Source organism: Aegilops tauschii, chromosome 5 (genome assembly GCF_002575655.3).
Source record: "Aegilops tauschii subsp. strangulata cultivar AL8/78 chromosome 5, Aet v6.0, whole genome shotgun sequence".
NCBI classification, from domain to species: Eukaryota; Viridiplantae; Streptophyta; class Magnoliopsida; order Poales; family Poaceae; genus Aegilops; species Aegilops tauschii.
This window is the reverse complement of record NC_053039.3, coordinates 27,628,850-27,646,109: the sequence shown is the minus strand read 5'-3', so window position 1 is coordinate 27,646,109 and position 17,260 is coordinate 27,628,850. Positions and strand designations below refer to the sequence as shown.

Genomic DNA, 17,260 nt, shown 5'->3' with positions numbered 1-17,260 from the left:
AGGGCAGCCCAACATGCGAGGCGGGACGGGCACTCGGCGAGGGTTTCCCCCACCGCCGCCGGCGTCGGGGGGGGGGGGGCAAGGGCAGGTCGCCGGAGAGGGAGGCGCGGGCGAACGGTGCGGGGGTCGTAGACGAAACGGAGCCGGGAGGAGCCGAAGGTGGCGATGAAGGGCCTGAAAGGGGTGCGGCGGGAGGGCACGGGCAAGCCGGCGGCGACCTCCGGCAATGGCGCGGCTACAACGGCCACGGCCATGATTTCCGAAGACCGCCACGACGACCGGGCAGAGCCCAGGTCCACACGGCCGGCGACCCCCCAGCCAGCCCTGCGCCGGCGGCGGCGGGATCCTCCCGTCCCCAAGGTCGGGCCTTGCCCCGAAGAGGGCCGAGACGAGCTCGTTCCTCGACGGGACTGCGCTCGCGCACGGGCAGCCAAACCCCCACCCCTGGGGGTAAGGCCGCCGGCGGTACGGAGCGGCGGCGGGCGAGCTGGGGCGGGAGGGGGGACCCGGTCACGGCAGACCACAGGGCGGCTGGCGGCGACGTCTTCGTCCTCCGCCAGATCAGCCCAGGGGCGCCGAAGCTTCGAAGGGAGCGGACGGGGGAGGGTGCCGAGGGCGGGGGGGGGGGGGGGGGGGGAGGGGGCGGAGGCCGGAGGCACGGGCGGGGAGGCCGGCGGCGGTCACGCCAGGGGCGTCGCCCCGACAGTCGCCAGAGGTGGGTGCGGGCGATTCCATCCTCTCTCGACTAGTCCGGTAGTACTAATTCACAGCCTAAAGCTAGAACATTTGTAATGTATCGGGCAAATACCAACTAAATAAATACAAACATGACAATCTCATATGCTAATTCTGCATGCTATATATGTGACATTTACATGCTGATCTTACATTAATCGTACTAATTATATTTATCTAATGGTCCTTTTTAACAATGGCAGGACATAGAGGATCCCTGCGTTTAACTCGGAAGAAGCTTAGCAAGGTATTCCACATTCTATAAAGTAAAGATGGCAGAGGCTGTGGTTTATGTCGTGCTTGGGAAAATTGCTGCTAGTTTGGGGCGAGATGCTCTAAATGCAATAGGCTCACGGATTGGCAAAGAAGCATCACATTTACTTGAAGCTGAGAACAACATGAGGCAGATTGAGATTGAATTCAAAGTAATGAAAGCTTTTCTAGTGCAAGTGCCGATGCGCTCATCACGTAATTTAGCTTTTGATGCCTGGCTTGAGGAGGTAAAGTAGGTTTCACATGATGCTGAGGATGTAATTGATGGGTATGAATACCTTCTTGGACAATCAAATACATAAGGTAGTAGTTCACTGACGAAACTATGGCGTCGCTCCAAACATGCGGGTGGTTGGCGAAGCATTACTGAACAGCTTAAGCAGATTGAGGTCCGCCTTTCGAAGCTCACAAGCATGAGAGATCGTTATGGTATTGCAATCAGTGTAGAAGGAGAAGTTAACCACACAGGCCATGACAGCGGTGATGACGAGGTAGACGACGGGCGCTCCGGAGGCTCGACGACCTGCTCGCCTACTCCCTCAGATATACTCTGTGAGGCTTGCTCCGGCCAAGATGAGGACGAGGTGGCAGATATTGTGGAGAAGGTCGTCCCTCCCGAGGACCCGGCGAGGAACGGCCTGCGGCCCGGAGAGAAGATGGAGCTGCTCCGGCGTGTCGTGCGTCGGAGGACGGCGGCGAACGCACCTCGGCCCTAGAGGGGTCCAATTCCCAAGGTAAGTCTGCCCAAACTTACTGTATTCGATTTGGTTGCGCCGGAGGCGTGGACGGCTGTGGTCAGACGGAAGAAGGGCTGCCGTGCGGCGGCCGGCCGGCAGCAGGCGGCGTCGGCGGCTTCGATCGGGATCGCGGCGGCGAGGGCCCTGCCTTTGAATTCCCTGATTGGCGCGTGTGGGCCTCCGGTGGCTACTGGGCCTCCTTCGGCTGGGTATGTGGCCCAGTGCGAAGGGACTGCAGTTGGGCCGGGCCTAGTATTACTGGAAAAGGACGTGAGGGAGGCATGCAGTGGTCGACCAGTTTCATCTTCTCCCTGCTCGCGCCGTAGGGTTCTGGTGCGGCGCCTCCCTCATCGGCGGGCGGATCCTGGCGGCCGTGCTCGTCGCATCCCCCGCTAGTGTCCATGGCGGGACGTGGTGTGGCGGGGAAGAGACCGGCCGAGCTCCCTGGGACGGGTCGCGCTGGGACTGCGCCGGGCGGTGGCCGTGCTGCGGCGACTGCTGTGCGCCGCCATCTGCTGCCTCCGGTCGTGGAGCTGGCCGTGGCGCGGTGCCCCCCATGCCGCTCGCGGGAGGGCGCGGCGGAACGTTGCCGGGTGCGGCCGTGGGGCGTGGTGCCACGGCGTCTGCCGGAGCTCGCGTACCGGTGATTGCGGCCTCGGGATTGGCGCCTAGTCGTGGTGGGCAGACTGGTGGGGCTGCGGGTCGGGGCGGCACGACGACTAAGCCGCCAACGACGAGGGCGACGGGGGCTGTGGGACATCTGCCTAGGCAAGCACCGCCACCCCACTTCGTCACCAAACCTGTGGCTGGTGCTAATGCCGCGCCTCGGGGACAATGGGGAGACGATGGTTTTGACGCATATGGGGCAGGTGTGCACCGTGGCTCGTCGTCGACGGGTGGCGGCCGAGGCTACGCTTGGCAGAGCGACGGTTCGGCCGAGCGACCGTTCCTGGGCCCCCAGGGTGGTTTTCTTGAGGGTGCTTCTGGTCCGGATTCTAGGCAGCGTGGTGGCTTCCGAGGGCATCGTGGTGGTCGGGGCGGGCGAGGGGGCCGGTACCGTCCACGACCGCCGCCACCACCGGTCGTTGTCGAGCAGATGACTGATAGCGGGGCTGCAGAGGAGCCTGTGTTGTCCGACCACGCTATGGAGGTAGTGACGGATCTTGCTTCTGCTCCGGTTCCTAAGAATGAGGTTATGCCTGATGTGTCCGCAGAGATGATGGACAGGGCTGAGTCTGATAGAGCGTCCAAGTGGGCGCGCAGGAAGGAAAAGATGCTTTGCTATCGTTGCGGAGACAAGGGTCACTTCATTGCGGAGTGTGTGGCACGTTTATGTGATACCTGTGGTAAACTGGCACATGAATCTGGGGATTTTCCGTTACTGCGCGATCAGGCACCTTCACTCAAGATGTATGGAGTATACTGTGCCGAGCTAACTTTTTTCGAGTCTCCAACTGAGCACGAGGTGCCTGACGAGTCTCCGAGTAAGACCACGGGGATTGTCAAGGTCACCAGAGGGGAGCTGTCTGAGGCACAGATCGTGCAGAGGCTTCGAGAGCTGGCTCCTGGGGATTTCCAGTGGGACCTTGTCGGTCTTGCTGATAAGATGTTCAGGGTCGAGTGCCCGTCTGTGGAGGATCTGCAGCGGTTGCTGAGTTTGGGATGTGTAAGGTGCCGGGTACTCATGGTATCCTTGAGTTTCAGGAATGGAAGCTTGTTGAGCCTCAGGGCGTACCGCTTACACAAGCGTGGCTACGCTTTTCCGGGGCACCTTCCTCTCTACTGCAGGATGCTCGGGTTGTGGCCAGTTTGGGCATTCTTGTGGGGAAGCCTGAGCGTGTGGACATGGCTTTCACCAGAGCTCAAGGGATTGCTCGGGTTCTGGTCAGTATTCTGAATGTTGAATATGTGCCGGAAATGGTTAAGTGGGCTTATCGAGGCAGGATTTATAATCTGGTTATTGAGTTTGAGGACGAGAGCCTTCTGTCTGCGCCGCCTCACGTGTCTGACGTTGATATGCATGAGGGTGACGGTGGCGCGGGAGTTCAGGAACCGCCGGTCGAGGACTCTGGACGACAGCTGTCCATGGGGCCGGGGTCCAAGACCGCGACGACCGGGGATGGAGCTGCCCAACCCTCCTCGGTGCCTTCGAAGTCGTTGAGATTTGGATCCTTCGAACCTTTTTCTGCACCGCCGAGGTTGTGGAGCGATCGGGTTGAGTCCGAGGAGGCCTTTGAGCTCGCTTTGCCTGCTTTGGATTTTCTGGATGCTGTGGACTCGGGTTCTGGGGATCTCGGGGTTTCATCACTTGCGGACAGGGGGGCGGAGGAGGTGAGTCGGCAGGTGGCCACTCCCTCTTCTGGTCAGTGTGTGGTTCCCCCTCAGGAGATGCCGCAGCTTACCGGGCCTGGTGTGCAGGGAGGAGCCATAGGCCAGGCGGTTTCGGGTTCTTTTTGTGCTGAGGACGGGGATGCGGGGCAGGTGGCTCCCGTGTCCTCTTCTTCGCTGGGAGGAGGTCCGGGTCAGGAGGACTCGGATACTTCTTCTCCCGTTGCGTCTTCTTCTCGGATGGTGCCGGCTTCGCCTTCCGGAGTGGGCTCGGGGCAGGTGGCTTCGGAGCTTTCTCCTATGGTGGTGGCCTCTCCGGTGCAGGTTGGGGAGCCAGGACGGGCGGTCCTGGCTATGTCTCCACCACCCTCGGTGATGGCCTCGTCTGGTGGGGTGCGCCAGCCGTCCCGTTCTCCTACTGGCGCGACTGTGGGGAGGCCCATGCAGGTCGCTCGGACTACGGGTTGGGGTGAGGCAGGAGGCCATACCCCGTCCGCGATCTCTCGGGAGGAGGTCATTGCGTTTGGCGGGATCCAGGATCCCATGTCTGAGGGGCGTCGGGTGAGTGACCGTCTCCAGGCACATCCGGATGTGGACGACATCCAGCAACGGTGCGCCATGAGGGCGGCCAAGCTTCGTGATGTCGAGGTCACTACTGGTATGTCGGTCAATACTTCCAATTCCATTTTGCATTTTTCAAATGATGAAATTCTTGATAATGCAAATCAATTAGGAGTTTCTCTTGGTAGTAATGAAACTGAAATTACTAATTCTATTAATGATCTACTTGACCTAGAGGGTGAGCGGGCCTTAGAGATGATTCGCAATATTGCGGCTGTTAAACCCATGTGTGATTCGGAGGTTGATGCGCTCGGGGTCAGGGTGCTTGACAATTTTTGTGCGGATCTTTTGCCTTCTAGTTCTGAGGCAGGGGTAGAGGATGTCTCTACTGAGATAGTTTTGGCAAGCCCCTCTGACACTGGGTATGAGGACCAGTTGCTTAGTCAAGCTATCCCAAAGCGCAAGTGGAAACAGAAGGTATACCCGTTGTCCGCAGTGCGTAGGAGTGCTAGGATGCGTTCGGCAAAAAAATTCTACGATGAACTATGAAAGGAATCTTTTGGAATAGCAGAGGTCTAAGGGACTTGGCTAAAAGAAGGTTTCTTGCTGAGGCGTCTGTCGAACATCACTTAGATTTTATCGCTCTTTTGGAGACGGGGAGAGATAATTTTGCGCCTCAATTTCTAAATTCTTTGTCGGGGGGTATTGAATTTGATTGGCATTGCTTGCCGCCGAGAGGGAGATCGGGTGGAATCTTACTCGGCGTTAGGTGCAAGACGCTTGAGGTTCGCAGTGTGGTTATGGGTGACTTTGCAGTCAAGTTCCGGGTGCGGTCGAAGGAAGATGGGTTTAACTGGGCTCTGGTTGCGGTTTATGGGGCTGCGCAGCCCGAGCTCAAGCCCGATTTCCTGGCTGCTCTAGTTCGGATGTGTGGTTCCGAGCAGTTGCCGTACCTGGTGGGGGGTGATTTCAATATTATTAGAAGGCGTGAGGATAAGAACAATGATAACTTTGACGGCAGATGGTCGTTCATGTTCAATACTATCATTGAGAGTTTGAACCTGAGAGAAATTGAGCTCTCGGGCAGAAAATTCACCTGGGCTAATGCGCTGCCAAATCCGACGTATGAGAAGTTGGACCGTGTGTTGGCTAGTGTCGATTGGGAACAGAAGTTTCCTCTAGTAACAGTCCAGGCCTTGTCCCGTGGTATTTCTGACCACACGCCGCTTTTTGTGGACTCTGGTCAGCCCTCCCACTTGGGGAACAAGAATGTGTTCTCCTTTGAGATGGCTTGGTTTGAACGTGAAGGCTTCCTTGATCTTGTGGCTAGAGAGTGGGCTAAGGATTCAGGAGGAAAGACTGCGCTTCAGTGCTGGCAGAATAAGATCAGGCACTTGAGGAGTTTCCTGCGTGGATGGGCTAAGCATCTTAGCGGGATTTATAAGGTTGAAAAGGAAAGGCTTCTGTCCCTTATTCAGTCCCTGGATGTAAAGGCAGAAACCACGCTTCTGCCAGTCGCGGAGCTTCATGCCAAGCTGGACGCGGAATTGAGGCTGAAAGAACTTCTTAGGGAAGAAGAGTTGAAGTGGGCGTTGCGGGCCAAGGTTCGGAGAGTAGTCCAGGGGGACGCGAACACTGAATTTTTTCACATGATTGCTAATGGCAAGCATCGAAAGAAGAGGATCTTTCAGCTTGAGCAAGATGAGGGTACAATTGTAGGACAGGAGAACCTAAAATTGTACATTACTGAGTTCTATAAGCAGTTGTTTGGCCCTCCAGAAAATAACTGTGTGTCTCTAGATGAGTCCAGGATTGAGGATGTTCCTCAGCTCACAGTTGTGGAGAATGATGTTCTGACGGCTCCTTTTACCGAGAAAGAGGTATTTGAGGCCGTTTCACAAATGGAAAATAACAAAGCGCCGGGCCCAGATGGATTTCCAGCGGAGTTTTATAAGAAATGCTGGTTTATCATTAAAGGAGATTTGTTGCCTTTGTTCAATGATCTGTTTGCTGGGCAGCTTCATCTTTTTCAGCTAAATTTTGGAACGATCACCCTTCTTCCTAAGAAAACAGAGGCTGTGAGAATTGAGCAATTCAGGCCAATCTGTCTTCTTAATGTTAGTTTCAAAATTTTCACCAAGGTCGGGACCAATAGGCTCTCACAGATCGCGCATGCTGTTGTGCAGCCTACCCAAACTGCCTTCATGCCGGACAGGAACATCCTTGAGGGTGTTGTGGTCCTACATGAAACGCTCCATGAAATCCACACGAAAAAGCTGGATGGGGTTGTTTTCAAAGTGGATTTCGAAAAAGCATATGACAAAGTCAAATGGCCTTTCCTTCAACAGGCTTTACGCATGAAGGGTTTTGATGAGGCCTGGCGACGCCAGGTAGAATCCTTTACGCAAAAAGGTGGTGTTGGAATTAAAGTAAATGATGATATAGGTCATTATTTTCAGACACACAAAGGCCTGAGGCAAGGAGATCCAATGTCCCCTATATTGTTCAACATTGTAGTCGATATGTTGGCCATTCTCATAGGCAGGGCAAAGAACGCCGGTCAGGTAGGTGGCTTGGTGCCCAACCTATTTGATGGGGGTGTGTCCATTTTGCAGTACGCTGATGATACAATCATCTTTATGGAGCATGACTTGGCAAAAGCGAGAAACATGAAGCTGGTGTTGTGTTTATTTGAACAATTGTCCAGTTTAAAGATTAACTTTCATAAAAGCGAGTTGTTCTGCTTTGGTAGAGCCAAGGAGGAACAAGAGGCTTATAGGCAATTGTTTGGTTTTGAATTAGGGGCTTTACCTTTTACTTACCTAGGTATACCCATTCATCATCGTAAGCTCACGAACAGAGAGTGGAAATGTATCGAAGATCGGTTCGAAAAGAAACTTAGTTGCTGGAAGGGCAAACTTCTGTCTTATGGAGGCCGGTTAATTCTTATTAATTCAGTGCTCACAAGTTTGCCGATGTTCCTCCTATCTTTCTTTGAGGTTCCAGTTGGGGTTAGGAAAAGGCTGGAGTTCTATCGGTCAAGATTTTTTTGGCAGAGTGATGATCTTAAGAGAAAGTATAGACTCGCCAAGTGGGATATTATTTGTCGTCCCAAGGATCGGGGGGGGGGGGGGGGGGGGGTTGGGTATCGAGAATCTTGAGGTCAAGAACAGATGCCTGCTTAGTAAGTGGCTATATAAGCTATCAGTTGGGACTGATGCGACTTGGGCACAGATACTTCGTAACAAGTATCTGCAATCCAAAACTTTGTCACAGGTGACAGTGAGACCAACTGAGTCACCATTTTGGAAGGGGCTTATGAGAGTTAAGACAATCTTCTTTAATAGAACAAAGTTTATAGTCGGCGATGGTAACGATACTCGCTTCTGGGAGGACACTTGGCTTGGTGAGACACCTTTGGCATTACAGTACCCAACTCTGTATCGTATTGTGCATCGTCGTGATGCGCTTGTGGCAACGATTATGTAGGCCACCCCCCTTAATATTCAGTTTAGGAGGGTGCTTGTTGGTAATAGATGGGAAGCTTGGCTTCATCTGGTGCGTAGACTGATGGAGGTTCAGCTACAGCACCAGCCCGATCAGTTGTGTTGGAAACTTACTAGGTCTGGACAATTTACCGTTAAATCGATGTACATCGATGTTATTAACTCGAGTGTCATTCCTAACTCCAAACATGTTTGGAAAGTCAAAGTTCCTTTGAAAATCAAAGTGTTTATGTGGTTTGTCCATAAACAGGTCATTCTAACAAAGGACAACTTGGTTAAGCGCAATTGGACAGGATCTACTAGGTGTAGTTTCTGTGATCGGGATGAAACCATTAAGCATCTATTCTTTGAGTGCCCGTTGGCAAGAATTTTGTGGCGCTCAGTGCAAATTGCTTTTAACATTACTCCTCCGAGTTCGGTCGGGTCGTTATTTGGAACGTGGCTGGATGGGATAGAGTCCGTTACAGCTAGACACATTCGTGTAGGAGTTTGTGCGTTGTTATGGGCAATTTGGAACTGCAGAAATGATTTGGCTTTTAACAGAATAACTACTATTCATTTTTTGCAGGTTGTATTCCGTGCTACGGCGTTGATCCGCATGTGGTCCCTACTCACTCCGACGGAGGCCAGGGAGCGTTTGGTTACTGGATCTGTCCGGTGGGAGATGGTAGCGCGGGATATATTCAACCGGTTTGGATGGCGGTCATGTAATAGGATAGGCAATTAGTTTTCCTACCTTTATTTCTGCCAGCCGGTTGTGGCTTTATGGCCTTTTTTTGTTTTCGTGTCGAGGTCTATGTGAGCTCGACGTTGCTTTCTTTTACGACTATTCGAAATTGTTGAACCTATTTTATTTATCTAAGTGGCCGTATGCATCCACCTGATGCAGAGGCCGGGGAGTCCCCCTTTTCCAAGAAAAAAAAAACCACACAGGCCAGAATGGCCAGCTGGAAAATGTTCTGGACTCAACATGTCTAAACATCGAGGATGAGGTGGTTGGGTTTGAAGAAGAAACGTCATGGCTTGTGCAACAGTTGATACACGGGCAAGAAGAGCGAACAATCGTTTATGTCTGTGGTATGGGTGGTTTAGGCAAAACGACTCTTGTCCGTCAGGTCTATAAAAAGGATGAAATTAAGCAGAATTTTAACTGTTTTGCATGGATTTCAGTTTCTCAAAGTTACAACATTGAACATCTGTTGAGGGAAATATTAAAGCAGCTCCAGGCGAAGGAAAAGGACATCCCTCATCAGGTCGCCACAACCGATGTTGCAAGCTTGGTGCATACACTGACGAACTTCTTGCAGGACAAAAGGTATTTGATCGTCTTGGATGACATGTGGAGTCGAGATGCGTGGAAATTATTAAATCATGCACTGGGTATAAGCAACAAAGGAAGCAGGATCATCATAACTACAAGAAATGAAGATGTTTCTTCCTTAGCAGATGATAAGCACTGCATTCAACTTAAAATGCTTGGGAAGGAAGAAGGGTGGGATCTCTTCTGTAAAAAAGCCTTTCCAAGAATAGAAGGGAAAACATGTCCTCAGAGTCTCATTTGTTGGGCAGAAAAAATTGTGGGCAAGTGTGAAGGGTTGCCACTAGCTATTGTTGCCATTGGAAGTTTGCTGTCACACAAAAAGCTATATGAAAATGAATGGAAATCTTTCTATAATCAGCTAGATTGGCAGATAGTTAACAACCCAGAGCTCAACTCTGTAATGAATGTCCTGGACATTAGCATCAACTCTTTATCAGGAAATCTGAAAAACTGCTTTCTATACTGTGGCATATTTCCCGAAGACTTTCAGATTCGAAGAAATTACCTTATTAGGTTATGGATAGTTGAAGGCTTCGTACAAGAAAGGGGGCCAAGTATAACTATGGAGGAAGTAGGGAATGAGTATCTCAATGAAATCGCTCAACGTTCACTTCTTCAAGTGGTCCAGAGGGATGCTGATGGCATGGCTCAGACATTCCAAATGCATTACCCATTAAGAGATATAGTTATAAGCAAGTGCACAATTGAATGTGCGATAGCGGAAAACGTCTTGCCTCTCTCAAGGGACGTGGTTCATGTTATAAAGAAGGGGGGCGCGACCCCAACGATCGTTACAGAGAGAGATTCTCCAGGAGAGATTACTTGGAAAAGAGAAGATAGAGATAGTTACAATTGTGATATGTTTAAATAGCCTAACAACCAAGTCTATCTCTATCATGCCGAACACCTCCTAGTTAGGATCTTCAACGTGTAACGTGACGTGTATGGAACGTTGTTTAACACCCTCCCTTAATCACAACTTCATTAAGTTGAGATTATGCTTGAAGTCTTCAAAACTTCTTGTAGGCAAGGGCTTTGTGAATCCATCTGCAAGTTGATCTCTGGAATGCACAAAGCGAATGTCAAGTTGTTTCTGAGCAATTCTTTCTCTGACAAAATGAAAATCGATCTCTATATGCTTTGTCCTGGCATGAAACACCGGATTTGCAGAGAGATACGTGGCACCAAGGTTGTCACACCATAAGCAGGGAGCTTGTTTACTTTGTACACCAAGTTCCTTCAACATGGACTGAATCAATATTATTTCAGCTGTGGCATTAGCCAACGCCTTGTATTCTGCCTCTGTACTCGACCTGGATACAGTGGCCTGTTTACGTGCACACCATGATATCAAGTTTGGTCCAAAGAATACTGCAAAACCACCAGTGGAGCGTATGTCATCAAGATAGCCTGCCCAATCAAAGTCAGAGAATGCACTGACAAGAGTGAAGGGTGATTTGCTGAAGTTCAGTCCTAAGTTCAGAGTATGCTTCACATATCGAACTATACGTTTTGCAGCTGTCAAATGAAAATTGGTAGGTGCATGAAGGAACTGGCAGACTTTGTTAACAGCAAAGGATAGATCAGGTCTCGTAAGTGTGAGATACTGAAGAGCTCCTACCAGACTCCTGTATTTTGTGATGTCCTCTTGATTCAAGGGCTCACCTTCTACAAGAGATAGTTTTTCCGAGCTAGACAACGGAGTAGGAGAAGGCTTGCATCCCTATAACCCGGCCTTCTTAACCAAATCGGTGGCATACTTTTCTTGAGAGAGGAGAAGTCCATCTTTGTGCTTCTTCACCTCAATCCCAAGAAAATAGTGCAAGTCACCAAGATCCTTTAGAGCAAAATCTGCACTTAGATCCTTAAGAAGTCCTCTGATAGCTTCATCAGATGAGCTGGTTACAACAATATCATCAACATATATGAGAATAAATATGCATGTGTTGATCTTGTTGTAGATGGACAATGATGTGTCAGATTTAGAGGGAACAAAACCAAGTGCTTGCATTTTGTGACAGAGACGAGCATACCATGCCCTTGGAGCCTGTTTTAACCCATACAGTGCCTTATCAAGCTTGCACACATAAGAAGGAGCATTCTTACTCTCAAACCCAGGAGGTTGTTTCATGTACACTTCCTCTTCCAGAACACCATGGAGAAACGCGTTCTGAACATCAAGCTGTCTGAGACTCCATCCTATGGAAACCGCAATAGATAGGACAAGACGAATGGTGGCAGCCTTTACCACTGGACTGAACGTGTCCTCATAGTCTATGCCATATCTCTGTTTAAATCCTTTTGCTACTAGCCTAGCCTTATAACGATCAATAGTTTCATCAGCTTTTCTTTTAATCCTGAAAACCCACTTGCAATCAATCAAATTTTTACCTTGCTGTGGGGGAACCAAATGCCATGTTTTGTTTTTCTTCAATTCCATATACTCTTCATTCATAGCTTTCTTCCACCTCTCATCACACAACGCTGCTTCAAGGGTATTAGGTTCATTTGGTTCACATGTGAAACAAACCATACCATACTTGGTTATATGCTTGTAGTTGATAGGCTGAATTACCCCTTGTTGAAGACGTGTGCGACGTGGCTGCTGAGTGCTCGTTTCTGTTGCCACAGAAGATCCTGCAGTTCTCAAATCATTGGCTGCACCAGAACCCGAGGAGGATTCGGCAGCAGCGCCACCCAGCAGCGTCGGATCTTCTGAGTTTGAGACGCGATGCAAGACGCCTGGAGTAGCCGCAGAAAATCCCGGAGGAGCATCCACTCGGGTTTCCGCGCCGGTCGGATCCGCGCCAGGTCCCACGCGGTTTTCCGTGCCGGTCGGACCCGCATCAGGTCCCGCACCCTCCCTGGACCGCGCGCCGGCGCACCGTTTGTACGTCACCGGTTGGGTGGAGTAGCGTGCGGCTCCTGGGCCACCCGGAGCCTGCCAGGTGGAAGGCGGCGATTGGCGTGGAGCAGGAGAGCCGACGCAGCCAGCGTACGAAGCCCGCGTGTCATCCGCGGGGCCAGCGCTGCGGGATTCTGGGGAGACCGCGCGCTCGCCTGCACCTGCCGCGTCAGTGGGCGGTGATCCCAAGGCGGATCTGACCCGCTGCTCCTGGACGGATCCCGAGGAGGATCTGTCTCCTCTGGTGGGACACATAAAATATGAACCATCCGAATTTTTTTCAGCAGCAATTTCTTCGTGGATTTCTCCTGTTTCATGAACATGAAGCTCATGCATATCATTAGATGGGTTAGTCAGTAATTGATCATCAATATTTTGTCCCCCTTGATCAAAACTAGTGAGATGAGGAGGCAAAAGAAGGATTTCTTTTCGAAGAAGGGCGCCAGCATTAGGGTGAAGATCAGCAAATGAAAATTTGGTTTCATCGAATACAACGTCATGTGAGATGTAAACGCGAGCTGTGGAGACATCTAGACATTTGACACCTTTATGCTGGGCGCTGTATCCTAGGAAGACACACTGTTTGGATCGAAACATGAGTTTGCGATTGTTGTAAGGACGGAGGTTTGGCCCATGCACACCCAAAGACTCGAAGAGATTTATAGTCAGGTTTTGTGTGAAGAAGGCGCTCTATCGGAGTTTCATTATTAATGACACGACTGGGTAGCATGTTGATAATATGAACGGCAGTGAGGAATGCTTCATCCCAAAATTGGAGAGGCATGGAGGCTCTTGCCAAAAGAGCAAGACCGACCTCTACAATGTGTCAGTGCTTGCGTTCAGCTCAACCGTTTTGTTGGTGAGCATGTCGGCATGATACTTGGTGAGAGATACCAAGGTTTTGGAAGAAGGAGTTCAACTTTTCGTACTCCCCCCCCAATCTGATTGGACAACGATGATTTTGCTATCAAACTTGCGTTCAACAAGAGCTTGGAAATTTTGGAAAACTTGAAGCATATATGATCTTCGTTTGAGAAGATAGATCCAAGAGAATTTACTGTAGTCATCAATAAAACTCACATAATAAGTATGTCTACCAACAGAGTGAGGGGCTGGACCCCAAATATCAGAAAAAATGAGTTGTAGAGGTTTGGTAGAAACACTAGTAGAAACGGGATATGGTAATTGATGACTTTTAGCTCGTTGACATGAATCACAAATAGTTTCACATGAAGCTCACCAACAAATGGGAGCTTATTTTTCCTAAGCAACTTTTCAACTAAAGAAAAAGAGGCATGTCCTAAACGATCGTGCCAGCGTGTGGACGTAAGCTTGATGGCACCACAAGCTTGTTTATTGAATCTTCTAAACTATGGAATCAACGGATAGAGCCCTCGAACACATCTACCTCGATAGAGAATTTCCCACGTGGCCTGATCCTTGATCAAAAAGAAATAAGGGTGAAACTCGAGAAAAACATGATTATCGATGGCAATTCGATGAACAGAAAGAAGATTTTTATGTGTACTAGGGACATGCAAAATTTTCTTAAGATGTAGTTTACGTCTAGGGGTACGAAATATTGAATGACCAACGTGACATATACTCATACCTTCTCCGCTGGCAGTGTGGATTTGATCCTTGCCGCGGCATTTCTCCTTCATGGTGACCTTCTCAAGCTCATTGGTGATGTGGTTTGTGGCCCCACTGTCGACGTACCAATTTGTGTCGACGCCGTAGGACCCATCAGCCGCCGCAGCAACCTTGTCATCATCCTAGGAGTCATCATCATCCTCCTCGTACCTGTACCAGCAATCTTTTGCTGTGTGTCCAGGTTTCCCGCAGATCTGGCACCTTGGAGTGTCGGGGCGCGTCCTGTTGCCGCTGCCATGACCGCGACGGCGGCCCCTGCCGCCCGCGCGCTGAGGAGAGGAGCCGCGGTCGCCGCCGCCGCCAGATCGCCCCTTGTTGCGGGGAGTGCCACGTGAACGGGAGCCGCCACCCCGTCCAACAGACGCCATGTTGGCTGAAGATTTGAAGCCGCCGCCGCCGGACCCGTGGTAATGGGCCAAGCCCTGGTCGAAGTTGGAGAGCATGGTGTAGAGTTCGTCTAGTGTGACGGGGGTGACACGAGCGTCGAGAGCAGATACCAGAGGTTGGTAATCGGCATCTAGCCCGTGGAGGTGCGGATGTTGATGCGGCTCGCCGAGTGCGACGAGAACATGGCAGCGAGCGTCGTCCAGAGCGCGCTCGGCGTGGTGACCGTGGTCACCGTGACCAAAACCTCCTTTGTGAGGTTGGCCAGCAGGAAGCCAAGGACCTGCTGATCCTCCCGGACCCATAAAGGGTGGAGAGGGTTGGGTGATGAAGTCTCCTTGCCTTCTTTGGTGGTGATGAGGAGCTTCGCCGGCTCCGGTGTGGTGCCGTCGAGGTAGCCGTAGACGCCGTAGCACGTAGTTCGTGCGGGACAACTTCTCGGTGACCTGGCTATTGAGGTTGGAAGAGAAGGCACCGGAGGCGAAGGAGGAAGACATGGCTAGGCTTCGATGGATTCGACAGAAGCTTCAGATGGGAAAAGGAAGGCTATGACTACCATGTGCGATAGCGGAAAACGTCTTGCCTCTCTCGAGGGACGTGGTTCGTGTTATAAAGAAGGGGGGCGCGACCCCAACGATCGTTACAGAGAGAGATTCTCCAGGAGAGATTACTTGGAAAAGAGGAGATAGAGATAGTTACAATTGTGATATGTTTAAATAGCCTAACAACCAAGTCTATCTCTATCATGCCGAACACCTCCTGGTTAGGATCTTCAACGTGTAACGTGACGTGTATGGAACGTTGTTTAACATTGAGAACTTTTCTCTTCTTCTGGATAGCTCTCATGTTACAATGCGTAGCAGAGAAGCACGACGTGTTTCAGTACTGAAAGCTGAGAGCATTGAAGGTACTTTTGACGGTGGAGAGAAGATACGATCCTTCATTTTGTTTGATCGTAGAGTATCATCCTCCTGGGTAGAAACTGCTACTGGAAATTTCAGATTGATACGAGTCTTGTCCTTACGATTCACAGAGATAACGAAGCTCCCGGATGTTGTGACCACTCCGTTCAATTTGCGCTACCTTGATTTGTCTTACACAAAGCTTGAAGTGGTTCCCAAAGCATTGTGTAAGTTGACCCAGCTACAAATGCTAAATCTTTTGGGAACTCGTGTAGTTGAACTGCCGCCTGAAATAAAGAAGCTAACTAAGCTCCGACGTCTGCAAACTCTTGTCTGGCATGATAATGACCAAAGAATATTTGATTGCTTTCAAGGTGCTAAAGTATATTCCGGAATTTGTCTTCTAAAGGATATGCAAGTACTGGGATATGTGGAAGCAAACAAAGATTTAGTCATGAATCTTTGCAACTTGACGTTACTCCGAAGACTTGAAATAACAAAAGTCAGGCGTAAGCACATTAAGGAATTATGGACCTCCATCACAAGATTGGCGCACCTTTCTAATCTTGATATAATCTCTCATGCCAAGGAAGAAGTTCTTGATCTGGAAAACTTAGATCCTTTGCCAAATCTGGAATTGTTTTACCTGAGAGGCAAGTTGCAAGGAGGTCTTATCCCAGCAATATTCAGCGATTTCAGAAAACTCAGAGAGCTACGCATGGGGTGGTCCAGGTTGCAAGCAGATCCAATTCCTTCATTTGCACACATGTCGCATCTAGTCCAACTTTACCTTTACAGAGTCTACGAGGGGCAGATCATGACTTTCAGTGCAGGTTGGTTCCCAATGCTCGAGAAATTGTACTTAGCTGACATGGAGCAGCTCAGTTGCATGGAAGTGGAGGCTGGGACCATGCCGATCCTGAATTATATGGAGCTCACTGGTCTGAGAAGTATGCTCATTGTTCCAGCAGGATTCCAAAATTTAACGTCACTCCAACAAATGGTCCTCAAGGACATGCCAGTAGAATTTAGGACTATGGTACAAGGACAAGACTGCGGTTTACCGAAAAAGGCTTTCGCCCCGCTTTACAAGACTGCGGTTTCACCAAACATATACCCCTGATACTTCATCGTCGTCGTCGCCGTTGATGCAAGTGCCGCTAGTTGTAATGTAAGTCTCTATTTATCTATAATTTCACCAATTTTCTTATACTGTGAAATATTTTCCACTTTAATTTGGTGCGGGCTAGATGAATACAAATCAGAACCAATCGCCATAATAAGGAACTTATAAAATTGAGCTTTACACGCTTAAAAACATAAACAATACTAGTTCATATCAGTTGACAAGATTAGTCATCTCTACACATTATCAATGTAGTGCCTCTTCATTTGTTGCCAAATACTAGTAAAAAAATTAGATATCACACATGTCTTTCCTTGATTTCATTAAATGCCTATTTCCTTGATTTAATCTTTTATAGGAAATTTGTTATGTATCTATGTCCATATCGTATACTTTTCTCAACATACAAATTACTGACATTGATCTCTCACAGCATGATTTTTTTTTCTCAATTCCTTCATTTGTTCATCAGTTTAGAGATCTCCACGCAATGTAATGAGATTAAACTATAATTGTTTTCCCTTGCAGATTCCATTGGGGTGAAGAAGCTCTTCTGTCTTGTGCAATTTTCTGGTGTTTCAGAACGGCCTCCATAGCTATATGTCAACCATATATTGTTGTTTAACAATCAATCTACAAGTCTTTATTGTGGCCCTATGTTCTTCAACAAGGCACCATGTGTCTTGAAAAACTGAAATTTCTCACTACATTGTATTTGAACTCCGGGGTGACTACTTATTTTGGAACTGTAATAATAGGGTTGTGACGTGCTTCAGGTTTTTAGTCTCATAGTTTGTACACGACAAGGTACAAACAGTGGGTTTCCCTG

At 49.6% G+C, this 17,260-nt stretch overlaps 1 pseudogene; it reads left to right on the top strand.

The window, feature by feature from the left end:
• The first annotated feature begins 1,007 nt into the window (after positions 1–1,007).
• LOC141022288 (disease resistance protein RPM1-like) lies at positions 1,008–17,204 on the top strand (annotated as a pseudogene).
• The last annotated feature ends 56 nt before the right edge of the window (positions 17,205–17,260 follow it).